Below are 15,521 nucleotides of genomic sequence, written 5' to 3'. Positions count from 1 at the left end.
TCTTCCCGGACCGGGGCACGAACCCGTGTCCCCCGCATCGGCAGGCGGACTCTCAACCACTGCGCCACCAGGGAAGCCCACAACTCATTCTTTCTTGTTTCAAAACTAAATAATTTGACTTCACCATGATTTACAGTCAATTATGACATCTTTTCAGCTTCCATGACTCCGTAACGCTTTTTCACTGTATTATTCCCAGCAAACTCCATGGTCCATTCATATACCCTCAACAACCTTATCCTTCTCTTGCTTCCTTGTTTTCCTTTGGAAAACTGATTTTCTGTTTACTGCCTCTCTATTCCCAAATAGATGAATTTTTCTGAGGAACAACATAGTAGCATGTGGTCTAGTCTCTCCATAAAATCATGGCCATTAATCGTATATTTACACTTACTGTCCAGCTGTCCGATGTGTCTAATTTTTTCTCTAGTAAATGTTTTACACTTTTTCTTCTTTACTCATCTATCTTATACCTGCTGTTCTCACTGACAGCATATGTCCATTCATCACTGGAAAAAATATATTCAATTTGTTAATAATTTTATCAAATGCATTCTGCCAGGTTGATGAACACTTGTGCATTTGTGCCTTCCCACTTATTGCTAAAGGAGATCCACTTATGCTTAGAAATATTTTAAAATATATATATTTAAAAATATATTTAAATTCGGGGTAAATCAATGCAGAAATTTATAGAGTGTCTTATTTTAATGAACATATTCATAAAACACAGATTTTAAATAGTTTTTATAGCAAAGATTTCTTTCTAAAACCAGAAAATGTTATCACTTTACTGAACTGACTTGCTTAGAAAAAGACTTTTTAATGTTTCTAATGATACTTGTTTCTGGTCTCTTACTCAGGAGACTTAGTCACTAATTGTTCCATGAATATGTTACAGAAAATTATATTCTTTTGTGGAGATCTGGCACTTTTGAAAGCAGAGTTTACTTTAAATTCCAAATTTGATAAATGCCAGAGATTTCCTAAAGGTGCCTACCATCTGGGAGGAATCTTACTTTTTCTTTGAATATTTTAAGCATTTTCATATACAACAAAGAGCAAAAAGAGTAATTTTATCAGCTTCCATATGTAAAAGTTATACATCTCCTTTTCAACACGAACTTATTCACTTGTGTGTTTCATTTATAACCTCCATGGAATGATATATTCATGATTGTGAGCAGCAAAAATGCTTAGACATGTACTCAAGTTCCTCATTCAGTGGGACTTCCATATTACATTTGTACTAATGCCTAGTAAGACAAATGCAAGCTCTATTTGTATTAGCTTAAAAATTTAAATTTTTACCTATAAATATGTTTTATTAAGTAGTATAGTTACTGTATACATACTTATTCAGTGGATACTATATGCTCATCTTTGAGCTTGGTTTTTGGTACTTAATGAGTGGAAAAAATCAAGACATCTACCTGTATTACTAGTATACCTACTAGAGTTTCCAAGATGCTCTTTATTAATTAATTGTGTAAGTATTAATAAATAATTATTTTTTCAATATAAATATAAATAGAAGATATTTTGGATTAGTAATGAAAGAAATTTTGAGTTAAAATATTCAAATTTATTCAAATCTACTTATTAGTTGTATTATTTTTATTGAATTATATAAATTCTAAGAGCTTTATATTTTTCATATTTAGAATTTTGTCATTTATGTATAACTGATTTGCTTCAGAAACTTTAAATTTCTAAATGACTTACTGTGTTGTGCTTGGCAGAATACCTGATTTTTGATAGTCAATATATTTATAAAAGTTAATAAAGCCAATTAAAACAATATACCACAGGCTGTTTAATTGAGGAGTATCAGATGATTGCCCTGACAATTTCATGCATTTAATAGCCAATTGATAAAACATGTCTTTGTCTACTATGCTCTAGAATCCTTTTGATTTACAGAGGACTGAGAAATGTGTTTCCATGCCAGTTTACTCTTTGCCATTTAAAACTCTCCATTCTTCTCCTGTGCCAGCTCTTGTGTCAGACTTATCACCCCATCAGAACTAAAGGTCCTTTCAAACCCCCAGCAGAGCTCTGAAATTAATTTGTTGCCTGCAGCTGTGGGATCTGAACTCCCTCAGGATTGCTCTGTAACGTTCCTTAGTTGTGTACGGAGACAAAGATATGTCAGATTAGATTTGAAACATAATCTGCATCTTAAAAAATATTTCCAGTGGACTTCCCTGGTGATCCAGTGATTAGGACTCTGTGCTTCCACTGCAGGGGGCATGGGTTCGATCCCTGGTCTGGGAACTAAATCCCCGTCTGCCACTGGCATGGACGAAAAAAATATATTTCCTAGACACATCATTAGTTTTGTCTTTTTTTTAAATTTCAAACATCATAACATATTTTGAACAGATTAAAACTAACTCTAAATCATTATGTACTGCAATCCCTAAGAGTCCCAAAGTAAACTTTCTTCTTAAGGATACGGTAAAAGCTACAAAATATTTAAGCATATTTAGTTCAGTATACTGTTCATATTATAAATATCACCTAAATTCATACAGACCTAAATTTTAAAAAGCACACAAAATAATTCAGTTGATCTAATAAATTTTGAAAATTACCACTTTGCCTTTTTTTTTTCTGTAGATTGAGTGTTTTGCTTACCATGTGTATGACTCTGTGAAGTACTTTCTGTGTACTACCTGATTTAATTTTAAATAACTCTACGAAGTATAGGAGTAAAGAGTTTAGATAAGTTAGTTGAATTGTATGAAGTTTCATGCCCAGTTAACAATAGAACTATGGTGCAAATAAAGTATCATGTGGCTCCAAAATCTATATTTTTAACCATTAACCTATGATGCCTTTGAAAAAATAAGCCAGTATTTAATTTTGATTTAAAAAAAGCCAAAATAGCTGGCTGGAATGAAGTATCCTCCCTAATTTAAGTAATTTGAGTGGGTGATAAAATCTGTAATCTATAATTTGAGTGTTCTTAAATTATAGGTAGTCATTTTTGCTTTTATTAGTTACTTTTGGTGAGATCTCACAGAAAAATAAAGATAAAAGCTTGAATGAGAAAAAAAGACTTAAAAAGATGAATAATGCTGCTTTGTAGTCAACCACAAATTAATATATAATACGTTTATAGTAATTCTAAACCATATAATCTGTATTTAATGTGATGCATTTTAATATTTAAGTAATCAAACCATACTAGATACATTATAATAGTTTGCACTTAATATACTTTTAAGAGTACCAGAATAGTTTTTAAAAGTACAGATGAATATAATTATGAATATTAATACAAAAATAATAACTTATTAGTAAACAGAATCCTAAAACATTTACAGAAAAAGCACACCATAACCAAGCAAAGCTCATTCAAGGAATGAAAGGTTGGTTGAATACTAAGAAAGTTGTTAATATATTACATTAATATATGTACAGGTAATGGAAGGAAAGATCTAAAAGTAATTTGGCAATATGAAACATTCACTTCAGAAAAAACTTCCTCAAAATAGTCATTAATCGATAGTTGTTAATATGAATATATCTGTATCTTTCTCTCCCTGTCTCAAATTCTGTCTCTACCTTTATCTACATACCTTATCCCAGAAGCCAGGCATATTATTCAGTAGGGAAATAGAGGCATTTTCACCAACATCAGGTACAGCTAGGGGTGAAACAGCCAGGGCTCCAATCTTTTTATTTATTTTATTTTTAATTGAAGTATAGTTGATTTACAATATTATATAAGTTTCAAATTCAATATTTTATAGATTATAGTCTATTTAAAGTTATTACAAAACAATGGCTATATTTCCCTGTGCTATATATATATATATATATATTTCACTATATATCCTTGTTGCTTATTTATTTTGTATATAGTAGTTTGTGTCTCTTAATTCCATACCCCTGTCTCGCCCCTCCCTTCCTTCTGCCCACTGGTAACCACTAGTTTGTTCTCTATATCTGTGAAACTGTTTCTGTTTTGTTATATACATTCATACATTTGTTATATACATGTGTTTTATTATTAAGATTCCACATATAAGTGATAACATACAGTGTTTGTCTTTCTCTGTCTGACATAATACCTTTTAGGTCCATCCACATTGTTGCAAATGGCAGAATTTCATTCTTTTTTATGGCTAAGTAACATTCCATTGTATATATCGATATATACCGCAGCTTCTTTATCCATTAATCTGTTGGTGGACACAGAGGTTGCGTCTGTATTTTGGCAGATTTATTTATTTGTTTGTTTGTTTGTTTATTTATGCATGCCACGCAGCATGCAGGATCTTGGTTCCCCGACCAGGGATCGAGCCCATGCCCCCTGCAGTGGAAACCCAGAGTCTTAACCACTAGACCACCAGGGAAGTCCCATTGGCAATTATAAATAATGCTGCTATGAACACTGAAGTGCATGTATCTCTTCAAATTAGTGCTTTTGTTTTCTATGGATATATACCCAGGTGTGGAATTGGTAGATCATATGGTAGTTCTATTTTTAGTTTTCTGAGGAACCTCTATATTGTTTTACATAGTGTGTGCACCAATTTAATTTCCCACCAACAGTGTAGGAGTGTTCCCTTTTCACCACATCCTTGCCAACATTTGTTATTTGTAGGCTTTTTTGTTGCTAGCCATTTTGACAGGTGTAAGGTTATATCTCATTATGATTTTTATTTGCATTTCACTGATGATTAGTGGTGTTGAGCATCTTTTCATGTGCCTTTTGGCCATCTGTATATATTCTTTGAAAAAATGTCTATTCAGATCTACTGCACATTTTTTAATCAAGTTGTTTGGGTTTTCTTGGTATTGAATTTTTGAGCTGTTTATAAATTATGGATATTAACTCTTTATCAGCCATATCATTTGCAAATATTTTCTCCCACTCAGTAGGTTGTCTTTTCATTTTGTTGATAGTTTCCTTTGCTATGCAAAAGGTTTTACGTTTTGTTAAGTCCCTTTCATTTATTTTTGTTTTTGTTTCTTTTGCCTTAGGAGACAGACCCAAAAAATTATTGATACAATTTATCTCAAAGATTGTTCTACTTATGTTCTTTTCTAGGAGTTGTATGATTTCAGGTCTTACATTAAAGTCTTTAATCTATCTTGAGTATATTTTTGTTTATATCCTATTTCTCAATGACCCTTTCACATGGTCTCTCTAACATGGGAAATCATAAACATTGAACTTTTGTTATGGTGGTGCAGAGTTGTATGTTCTTAGAGGGTCTCAGGCAGAGGCTGTAAGTCTGAAGACCCATAGGATCACTTCTGATATAGTTGTAGGTACATCTAGAGTCAAGGGGAAAGATCACCACCCCACCTCGCAATGTAAGATGTCAACAGTATATTGTAAGAAGAGTGTGTGAGCTGGGATATATTGAAGTGGCAAACTTTAGAAAATAAAATCTTCCCTAAACAGGTAGAGGAATTAATAGGAGTACAGATGTCATTTATAATAGTAATAAAGAAGATATAGTTTTATTGATCTTTGCTATCATTTCCTTCATTTATTTCTGATCTGATCTTTATGATTTCTTTCCTTCTGCTAACTTTGGGGGGTTTTGTTCTTTTTTCTCTAATTGCTTTAGGTGCAAGGTTAGGTTGTTTATTTGAGATGTTTCCTGTTTCTTAAGGTAGGATTATACTGCTATAAACATCCCTCTTAGAACTGCTTTTGCTGCATTCCATAGGTTTTGGGTCATCGTGTCTCCATTGTCATTTGTTTCTAGGTATTATTTGATTTCCTCTTTGATTTCTTCAGTGATCACTTGGTTATTAAGTAGTGTATTGTTTAGCCTCCATGTGTTTGTATTTTATACAGATCTTTTCCTGTAATTGATATCTAGTCTCATAGCATTGTGCTCAGAAAAGATACTTGATACAATTTCAATTTTCTTAAGTTTACCAAGGCTTGATTTGTGACCCAAGATATGATCTATTCTGGAGAATGTTCCATGAGCACATGATGAAAAATCTGAAAGTGAAATTAAGAAAACACTCCCATTTACCATTGCAACAAAGAGAAAAAATATGTAGGAATAAGCATACCTAAGGAGACAAAAGATCTGTATGCAGAAAGTTATAGGACACTGATGAAAGAAATTAAAGATGATACAAATAGATGGAGAGATATACCATGTTCTTGGACTGGAAGAATCAACATTGTGAAAATGACTCTACTACCCAAAGCAATCTACAGATTCAATGCAAACCCTATCAAACTACCACTGGCATTTTTCACAGAACTAGAACAAAAAATTTCACAATTTGTATGGAAACACAAAAGACCCCGAGTAGCCAAAGCAATCTTGAGAACGAAAAATGGAGCTGGAGGAATCAGGCTCCCTGACCTCAGACTATACTACAAAGCTACAGTAATCAAGACAGTATGGTACTGGCACAAAAACAGAAATATAGATCAATGAAACAGGAAAGAAAGCCCAGAGATAAACCCACGCACATATGGTCACCTTATCTTTGATAAAGGAGGCAAGAATATACAGTGGAGAAAAGACAGCCTTTTCAATAAGTGGTGCTGGGAACTGGATAGCTACATGTAAAAGAATGAAATTAGAACACTCCCTAACACCATACACAAAAATAAACTCAAAATGGATTAAAGACCTAAATGTAAGGCCAGAAACTGTCAAACTCTTAGAGGAAAACATAGGCAGAACTCTCTATGACATAAATCACAGCAAGATCCTTTTTGACCCACCTCCTAGAGAAATGGGAATAAAAACAAAAATAAACAAATGGGATCTAATGAAACTTAAAAGTTTTTCCACAGCAAAGGAAACCATAAACAAGACGAAAAGACAACCCTCAGAATGGGAGAAAATATTTGCAAATGAAGCAACTGACAAAGGATTAATCTCCAAAATTGACAAGCAGCTCATGCAGCTCAATAACAAAAAAAACAACAAACCCAATCCAAAAATGGGCAGAAGACCTAAATAGACATTTCTCCAAAGAAGATATACAGATTGGCAACAAACACATGAAAGAATGCTCAACATCATTAATCATTAGAGAAATGCAAATCAAAACTACAGTGAGATATCATCTCACAGTGGTCAGAATGGCCATTATCAAAAAATCTAGAAACAATAAATGCTGGAGAGGGTGTGGAGAAAAGGGAACCCTCTTGCACTGTTGGTGGGAATGTAAATTGATACAGCCACTATGGAGAACAGTATGGATGTTCCTTAAAAAACTAAAAATAGAACTACCATACGACCCAGCAGTCCCACTACTGGGCATATACCCTGAGAAAACCATAATTCAAAAAGAGTCATGTACCACAATGTTCATTGCAGGTCTATTTACAATAGCCAGGACATGGAAGCAACCTAAGTGTCCATCATTGGATGAATGGATAAAGAAGATGCGACCCATATATACAATGGAATATTACTCATCCATAAAAAGAAACAAAATTGAGATATTTGTAGTGAGGTGGATGGACCTAAAGTCTGTCAAACAGAGTGAAGTAAGTCAGAAAGAGAAAAGCAAATACCGTATGCTAACACATATATATGGAACCTAAGGAAAAAAAAAAAGGTCATGAAGAACCTAGGGTTAAGACAGGAATAAAGACACAGACCTACTAGAGAATGGACTTGAAGATATGGGGAGGGGGAAGGGTAAGCTGTGACAAAGTGAGAGAGTGGCATGGACATATATACACTACCAAATGTAAAATAGATAGCTAGTGGGAAGCAGCTGCATAGCACAGGGAGATGAGCTCGGTGCTTTGTGACCACTTAGAGGGGTGGGATAGGGAGGGGGGGTGGGATAGGGAGGGGGGGAGGGAGGGAGATGCAAGAGGGAAGAGATATGGGAACATATGTATATGTATAACTGATTCACTTTGTTATAAAGCAGAAACTAACACACCATTGTAAAGCAATTATACTCCAATAAAGATGTTAAAAAAAAAAAAAGAAGATATAGTACTTCGGAATAAACAAAAAATATACAAAATTTACATGAGAAATACTTTCAATGGTCCCTAAAGACACAAAAGTAGACTTGAACTAATGGGAAGGCAACTCTTGTTCTTTTAAATAATCCAACACACCCTCCCTGACTTAATTTATAAATTAAATGCTAAGTATATCAGAAATATTTATTTTGTAATACTTGCTGTTTTTCATGCTTCATACACAACACAAATTATACATTAATTTTTGTCTTTAGTAGTACCAAATTACTAATAACAATAGAGAAACTATCCTCTACTGCTACTGTTTCCAAGATTTATTTTGAAAAAACCCTTCTATCCTCCCCCAATGAACACACACACTTGACTAACACATAGTTAAGCCAAGAAATTTTGACATTTAGCTTTAGCAATGATTTCATGTTATTAATAGAAAATTTATAAATAATGTAGCTTTCATTTATATATTAACTAAAACATTCAATTTGCAATCCAACAATTAAGTTATTTAAATAATTGCATATAATTTTAAACTTTCAGAAAATTTATAACAATATTTCAAGGATTACCCAGGAGTCCTGTCTGTAGGTCACAATATTTCCTTTCTCCTTTTTTCTTCCTTTCCTTCTCTCTCTCTCTGTATGTATGTTATATAAGTATACACATATATCTGTATATGTGTATATATAGTATATATCCATGCATTTTTCTAATGTGTATACATTTCTAATATATATTCATACATTTAATAATGAATTGAGAACATGATGCTCCTTTACTTCCAAATAGTTCAGCATGACTTCTGATGAACAAAGTAGGAATTTACATAAAACTACTAAATCAGTAAATCAGCATTAATACTAAACTATTATCTAACCTATAGACTTTCATGTAGATTTTGCTACTTATCCTAATGCTGTCCTTCACATCACCCCTTCCTCCCCAGCTTTAAAATAATCAGTTATAATCAGTTGCTATTTATGTTTAATATCTTTTCGTTGGGAATAGTTCTAGACTCTGTCTTTGTATTTCATGGCATTGATATTTTTGAACAGTACAAGCTAATTATTTTGTAATCTGTCCCTCAGTGTGGGTTTGTCTCCTTCCTTCATGATTAGAATCAGGTTAACTACATTTGGCAGGAATACTACAAACTTGAGGTGGGGTTATTCTCAGTGAATCTTAATATGTGCACATGCCATATATTAGTCCCTTTGCTGGGAATGCTAACTTTGACCATAATGTTTGCCATTGTCAGTTTTTGCCACTGTAGAGTTATTATTTTATTATCTATTCATTGCAGTTAATTAGTACCATGGAGGGAGATGTTTTGAAACTATAGAAGTATCCTCTAACCTCACACTTCTACCAGTGAGTTTTTGCACCTGTTGATAATTTTGCTTAATTGCCAAATTGTGGACTTAATTCCATTCTTCTGTATTCATGAGTTGGCATTTGACTGTATGGGAGAGTGTTTCCTTCCCCTGAGTGTATTTATTTATGTTAGTGCAAACTCATATATTCTTACTTTTATTAAATAGGTTATAACTTTCATATCATTAATTATTCTAATGTTCAACTTGTCCCAGATTAGACCCTTGTAACTGGATTCTATGTCTCTTTGATAAGTCCCAATCATTCTGTATTGGTCTACTTTTTGGTACAAGAGGATATTTTGTGCTCATCTTGTTCTTTCCCTGCCCCAGCTGTGAAAACAGCTATTTTTCCCAGGTTCTTTCCGTTGAAAATGGTATTAAGAGAATGTCTGGGCACTGGGTGTATTCATTGCTCATTGCAACTAGCCTGTGCAGTGGACAGAGCTGGGAAATAGGTATTTGTATAGACATGAACACATTCTGTGTGTGTGTGTGTGTGTGTATGAGTGTGAAAAGGGAGAGAAAGGCATATAAATTTAAAAAAAAGACACAGATAATGGAGAAAATCATTAAAGCCAGAAGTTAGTTCTTTGAAAAGATTAATAAAGTTGACAACACACTTTCAATATTAGTCAAGAAATATAGAAAAATACAACACTGTAATACCATGTATCAAAATGAGGAAAATCAATATGATCATGCACAGAGAATATGATGATAAGATAATTTTATTAAGTATCTTATGCCGATAAATTCAACAGTTTAGATAAAATGAACAAATTCTTTGAAAAACAGCATCTGCCAAAAATGAAAAAAGTAGAAAAATGTAAGTTAAATGTTGTTGAAAGAAAATATGTTACCTATTTTTAAATGTATTTGTTATTTCTAATCTTCTCAGTTAGATTTCCTGATACATTTCTCCAAATGTCGAAGTAAGGAATAACACTAATACTAATATTGATATTCCAGGGAATATCAACTATGAAAACAATTACCAATTTATTTGATAAGACCAGTATGACCTTGCTTCCAAATCTTTGGCAAACATTATAAAAAATGAAATTACAAGTTTGCATCATGGACATAGAGGCAAACAAATTCTACATGATATACTAGAAAATTAAATCAATTAATATATAAAAATGATGATATATCAAAACTTTGTCAATTGATTTAGAGGCCTTAGAGGTATTGAAGTAATTGTTCAATGGATAAAACAAAGTGCAGAAAATTTTGTGTATATGATTCAAAGATTATTTGAAAAAATAATTATTTGTTAGTGAAATGGCCAAAATGACACAGAAGGGTGTTAGAGAATGCATGTTTTTGAGAAACTCAATGCAAGTGTAAAATGTATATTTAAGTAAAAAATCTATGTGTGAGTGACCCATCAATAACTCTTTCATTATATGAGCCAGAGAAAATTGCAGAAGGGGATGTACCAAAATGTTCAGCATTGTTTATGTTAGCAGGCAGAGAGAAACGATCTAAAGTCCATCAACAGGGGAATGTGTAAATAAAATAAGCTACGTATTTTTCATAGTATCTATATAACATTAAAAGCACTTAATTATTTGTGCACAAAACAATCTGAAATGATTTCAAAAGCACATATGGAAAATAGGATGTGTATAAATATAAAACGCATTTACATAAATGTTGAAACAACATGCAGAAAATAATTTATAAACTAAATGATAGTATTTATGGGATAGAGAGGAAAAGAATTGGAAACTACAGTTGAAAGGGGAGGTATGATTGCTGATGATAGTATGCCATGAATTTAGGGGTGGAATTATCTCAATGCTGTACTGAATTCAAAAAAATTAAAAGGCAAACAAGGAAATAGTAATATGTAAACCTGATAAGCATTTTCTAAATAAACAATAATTAAAGGGAAAATATATCTGTCAAATACGAGTGGTATCAGAGAAATGTAGATCATGAAATTAAAATACCAGACAAATGTAAATGGCTTCAGACAGGAAACGTTGCAAAAGGAGAATAAGTAGTGCCAGTGGTGCCATTTCCAAATAAAGTTTGTGCAGCCTCAATACTTGGTCCAGTCGCTGTCACAAAACAGTCATGCAATAACTGTTAGCTGAATAAAAATGAAGGATTGAATGTTTCCTATTTTTTGTTAGCCAGTTGGTAAGGTGAAATTTGGTTAAAGCACCAAGTATCAGATCTTCTTTACTGTTAAAAGTAAACTGTTGCTTAAGGAAAATAAATAAATAGAAAAAGAAAAAGAAAATGCCATCTGGCTACAAATACCCTTCTGTTCTAACTGCAGGTCTTGCGCTTACTACTTATGAGTATAAAGCCAAAATGCCAAAGTGCTGCTTGAAACCCATCCAGAATTAAATAGTGCTGTATCGTAGCTTCTGGATGTGAAAGATATCATCTCTAGATGGTAACTGTATGAGTTTAGTCTCAGCCTGAAAGTCAGTATCTTTCCCTTATTACCTGGCTCTCGACATTCACAGTATATAAGACTGCCAGTGAATGAAGAATGAGAGAAAAATAGCATGGTATGAAAGGTCTCATATATTTCAAATTGTCTTTATAGAACCTGTCTACACCCAAGGTACAATATGTCACCTGTCACTCACACTGCTGTTTACAGATGTCTTTAGTCCTATGGAGGTAGCAAGGTAATAAAGGATGTTTTTGCGTTTAGACTCCCGATTAGGAACACTTTATCACAGTCTCTCCTTCCTCCAGACTGTCACCTTGAAAGTAGCCTTGACGATAACATGCAAAATTATTATCCCCATGTTCAGTAGTTTCCAAACATCTTTGATTTGCTATACTTTTTCAATCTTTTAATCAAATCTGTCAAGTAGAATGGATATACATGATAATTGAATTGTATGTTAATAAGTGAAATCTCAGATTAAGTGACTATACCAAGATCTTAAAATAGTGTATCTAGAGATTCAGAAAATCTGGATTTAAGTCGAATAAATATGCCAATTTTCACTGAAGAATAAAATAAATTTTTTGTTAGGTTTGTGAAATTTACCTCACAAATAGAAGAAATAAGCTACTACTCTTGGCATGATTAGCAATTAAATTATGAATTTATTTGGAATCAAGAATAAAGAGAATATATGCTGAGGTTTTTAGTACAAATAAAAATGTTGCCCTTGTTTTACTGCTGATCAAATATATAAATTATCTTGAATTCCTGACATGGTTATAGCAAAACATCTGCTTGTAGCTTATAAATCAGCAAAGTACACAAACACTATGAATGAATAAAATATGCAATAAAGATTGAAGAGATTGACACCATAAGTTAGATATAATAATAACGCATTTGGATTCAACGAAATATTAGGACAAATGTCTTATTTGTAGCATTGGAATGCAAGCTTGCCAAATTAAATATGAAATATACTTACAATTTTTGAAAATATTCAGCAAATACATTTGTTATCAAAGGTGTACTACAGAAAATTGCTTGGGAATAAACCCAGATGCTTACAGCTCAATTATGTCAGCTATTGAGAGAATGAAATTTTATCATTTGGATACGACTTTGTGTAACATTTAGTTGCCTCACGAACAAAATATTTGAGCATATAAGTGCTAAGAATTGGTCAGGAAATAGAAGTTATATGAGAATTTAAGGTAATGTTTTAGCTTCAGAAGTTCATGTCAGAAGTTTTTTTAGAAATTTAAAAAATCAGTCTATCAAGATAATATTTTATATTCTGTACATATATTTTTGGGAATACATAAATTATGTACATATGTGTGTACACATTTATTTATTTAACGGTAATGCTTATGTGCTTAGGAATTCAATACTACACAGACACTATAATATCATGTTTTACTCATTTAGTTTATGTGTTCACATGTGAACGGTGGCGTTATGAGAATTCCTTTTTAATGCTTTTCTACATTTTTCCATATTTTGTGCAATAAAACATATTACTTTCCTAATAAAAACACAAGATTACTTTCTAATAACATTAATTTCAAATTATTTTCTTAAAATCTACACTGTCTAGTTAGTCACTCAACAAACATTTATTGTTTTCCTTTTTCTAGGGACTGTGTTAGCCACTAAGATTACCAAGTTTGACTTATTGTTTATTGTGGGAACAAATATATAAAACGTAATTAAATTACAGAGAGAAAGATGCACTTATGTAAGTAGATATAAAATGCTGCTCTGCCTAAAATTAAAGAAAAAGACTTAGTGTCTAAGCTGGTAACTGAAAACAGGTGGAAAATAATCCACAAAATTGTTGAGAGAATGACTTTCCAGGTTCAAGGTGTACTTATCAGAACTTAATTCAGGGAAAAGCCTGACTTCTTCAAATCATGTCTGCTAGTCCAGAAAGCCAACCTATAGAATGGAAGTAGTTGAGGGGGAAATACATAAAGACAAAGCTAAAAATAAAAACAAATTCAAAGTGAGCTGATTATTTTTATCATCTTATAAATTTTGTTTATCATTATTATATTACTGGAGAACATCTAAAATTTTTAAAGAGGTTAATAACATGAACAGCAGTTCACTAATCCTAAAGTTCACTATCGTACTTCAGAATGAAAAATCCATTGATAGTAGTTCAAGATGATGCAGTATTATTGACTCCAGAACCAAAGAATTTCAAAGTTACAGAAACTTTAAGTTTGTTCATATATTTCTACAAATAAATAAATTCCTAGGTTTATTTTTAGCTTCCCCTCCAGAATCCACCCCAGAGTAAATTATTTTCCAAAAAAATTTTGTGAAAATTTGTCCTAAGTGTCAGCTACTCTAAAGGATAATGAGCTATTTCATTGATGTTCTGTCACATGGCTCCCGAAGTTAATTTCATATATGACACATAGAATATATTTTAATCTAGAAATATACTCTACCTATTTGATAAAAAGGACTGTATTTAATCCTGACATTTACATATATATGTGTGTATTATTTTTCTCTTTTATAAAAGAATTTATAACAGCTTATTTTATAAAGCATCTGTAATTGGATTAGTAAAATAGAAAGTAAAATGTGTAGGATTAAAAATTAAATATAAAGACTATGATAATTTTTATGACTAAATGTAAAGTTTAAATGTGATAAACTAAAAGTTGAGGAAAATGTGATAGCTCAAATATGAGAAAAGAAGAAGCATACCATTTCCTAAGGAACGCATTATTTTTTCCTATTGTTGTATTCCTAAGCATGTTCCTTCATGTGAAAAACAATGGGTGATATAAAGAAAAGTACCCCCAGTTAAAGTTTTCTGGAAATTTTAAAAAGTGGAATTCATGTGGCTGGTTATTTTAGAAATGTTCAATAAAATTCAAGACACTGCATTGAAGTTCACTTCAGTGCAGGAATTCTGCCAGTGGCTATACTCATATTATCCCAATATGGAGTCCTTTGGCTGCCAGACTCTACCAAATGCTAGAATGTAGACTTCTAAGAAAAATGAGTAGTTTTTCTTTTATATTATATTCTTTAAAACAAGAAAAACAAGTAGTTTTTCTTTTATATTATATTCTTTAAAACAATATAATCTCTGTCAGCTGGAATTTTGACAAGAAATTACAGCCTCTGGCAAGTAACTCAGGCTAATAATCTCTATGCTGATTAAGGACAGATACATTAGTCTTCTTCAGCAGCTGTTAGAATTAGCAAGTTTTATAAATATTAAGAAAACAAACCTAATAGAAGACTTATTTACAAACATGTTGTCAAAAATTTCTGTCTTGAACAATTTATTTTCATTGGAATATTTATAAAATGTAAGAAAAATAAAGGAAACAACCTAAATTTTATTCTTAGTTTAAAAAAATACACATAGGTACAGTACACACACTCACATATGTATGTATCACAGAGAAAGGTAAAAGATCATTTTTTTCTAGGCCATTACCCACAAAAATTACTAAACATATTAAAGTGTGCTTAGCTTCTTATCTTTAGTGTACTCTAATTAATCTTATAATTCAAAATAGCTTACTTTTTTTCCCTTTAGTTGTGTAACTCCCATGTTATTTAATGCTTTGTGCTGAGATAAATGACAGGTATATTACTTAAGGCATTTGATATATACCTATTTTAAATTTTTTCATGCAAAATAAATGATATAACTCTATGGCTTAAAATAGGCAATGCATTTATCTGACCAGTCTCCTTAATCCCTTAATTTTATTTTTCATTTCTATGTATTTCT

The 15,521-nt window shown here is 32.0% G+C and overlaps 1 protein-coding gene across 3 annotated transcripts in view; it reads left to right on the top strand.

Annotated features, from left to right (window-relative positions):
• The window catches only part of SGCZ (sarcoglycan zeta), an 895,164-nt gene that overhangs the window by 702,435 nt on the left and 177,208 nt on the right, over window positions 1-15,521 (top strand). The gene's annotated exons all lie outside the window — the stretch shown is intronic.

The sequence above is a fragment of the Monodon monoceros genome, unplaced genomic scaffold, assembly GCF_005190385.1.
Source record: "Monodon monoceros isolate NGI ecotype Baffin Bay Population unplaced genomic scaffold, NGI_Narwhal_1 Super_Scaffold_17, whole genome shotgun sequence".
NCBI classification, from domain to species: domain Eukaryota; kingdom Metazoa; phylum Chordata; class Mammalia; order Artiodactyla; family Monodontidae; genus Monodon; species Monodon monoceros.
This window is presented reverse-complemented; position numbering and strand designations above follow the sequence as displayed.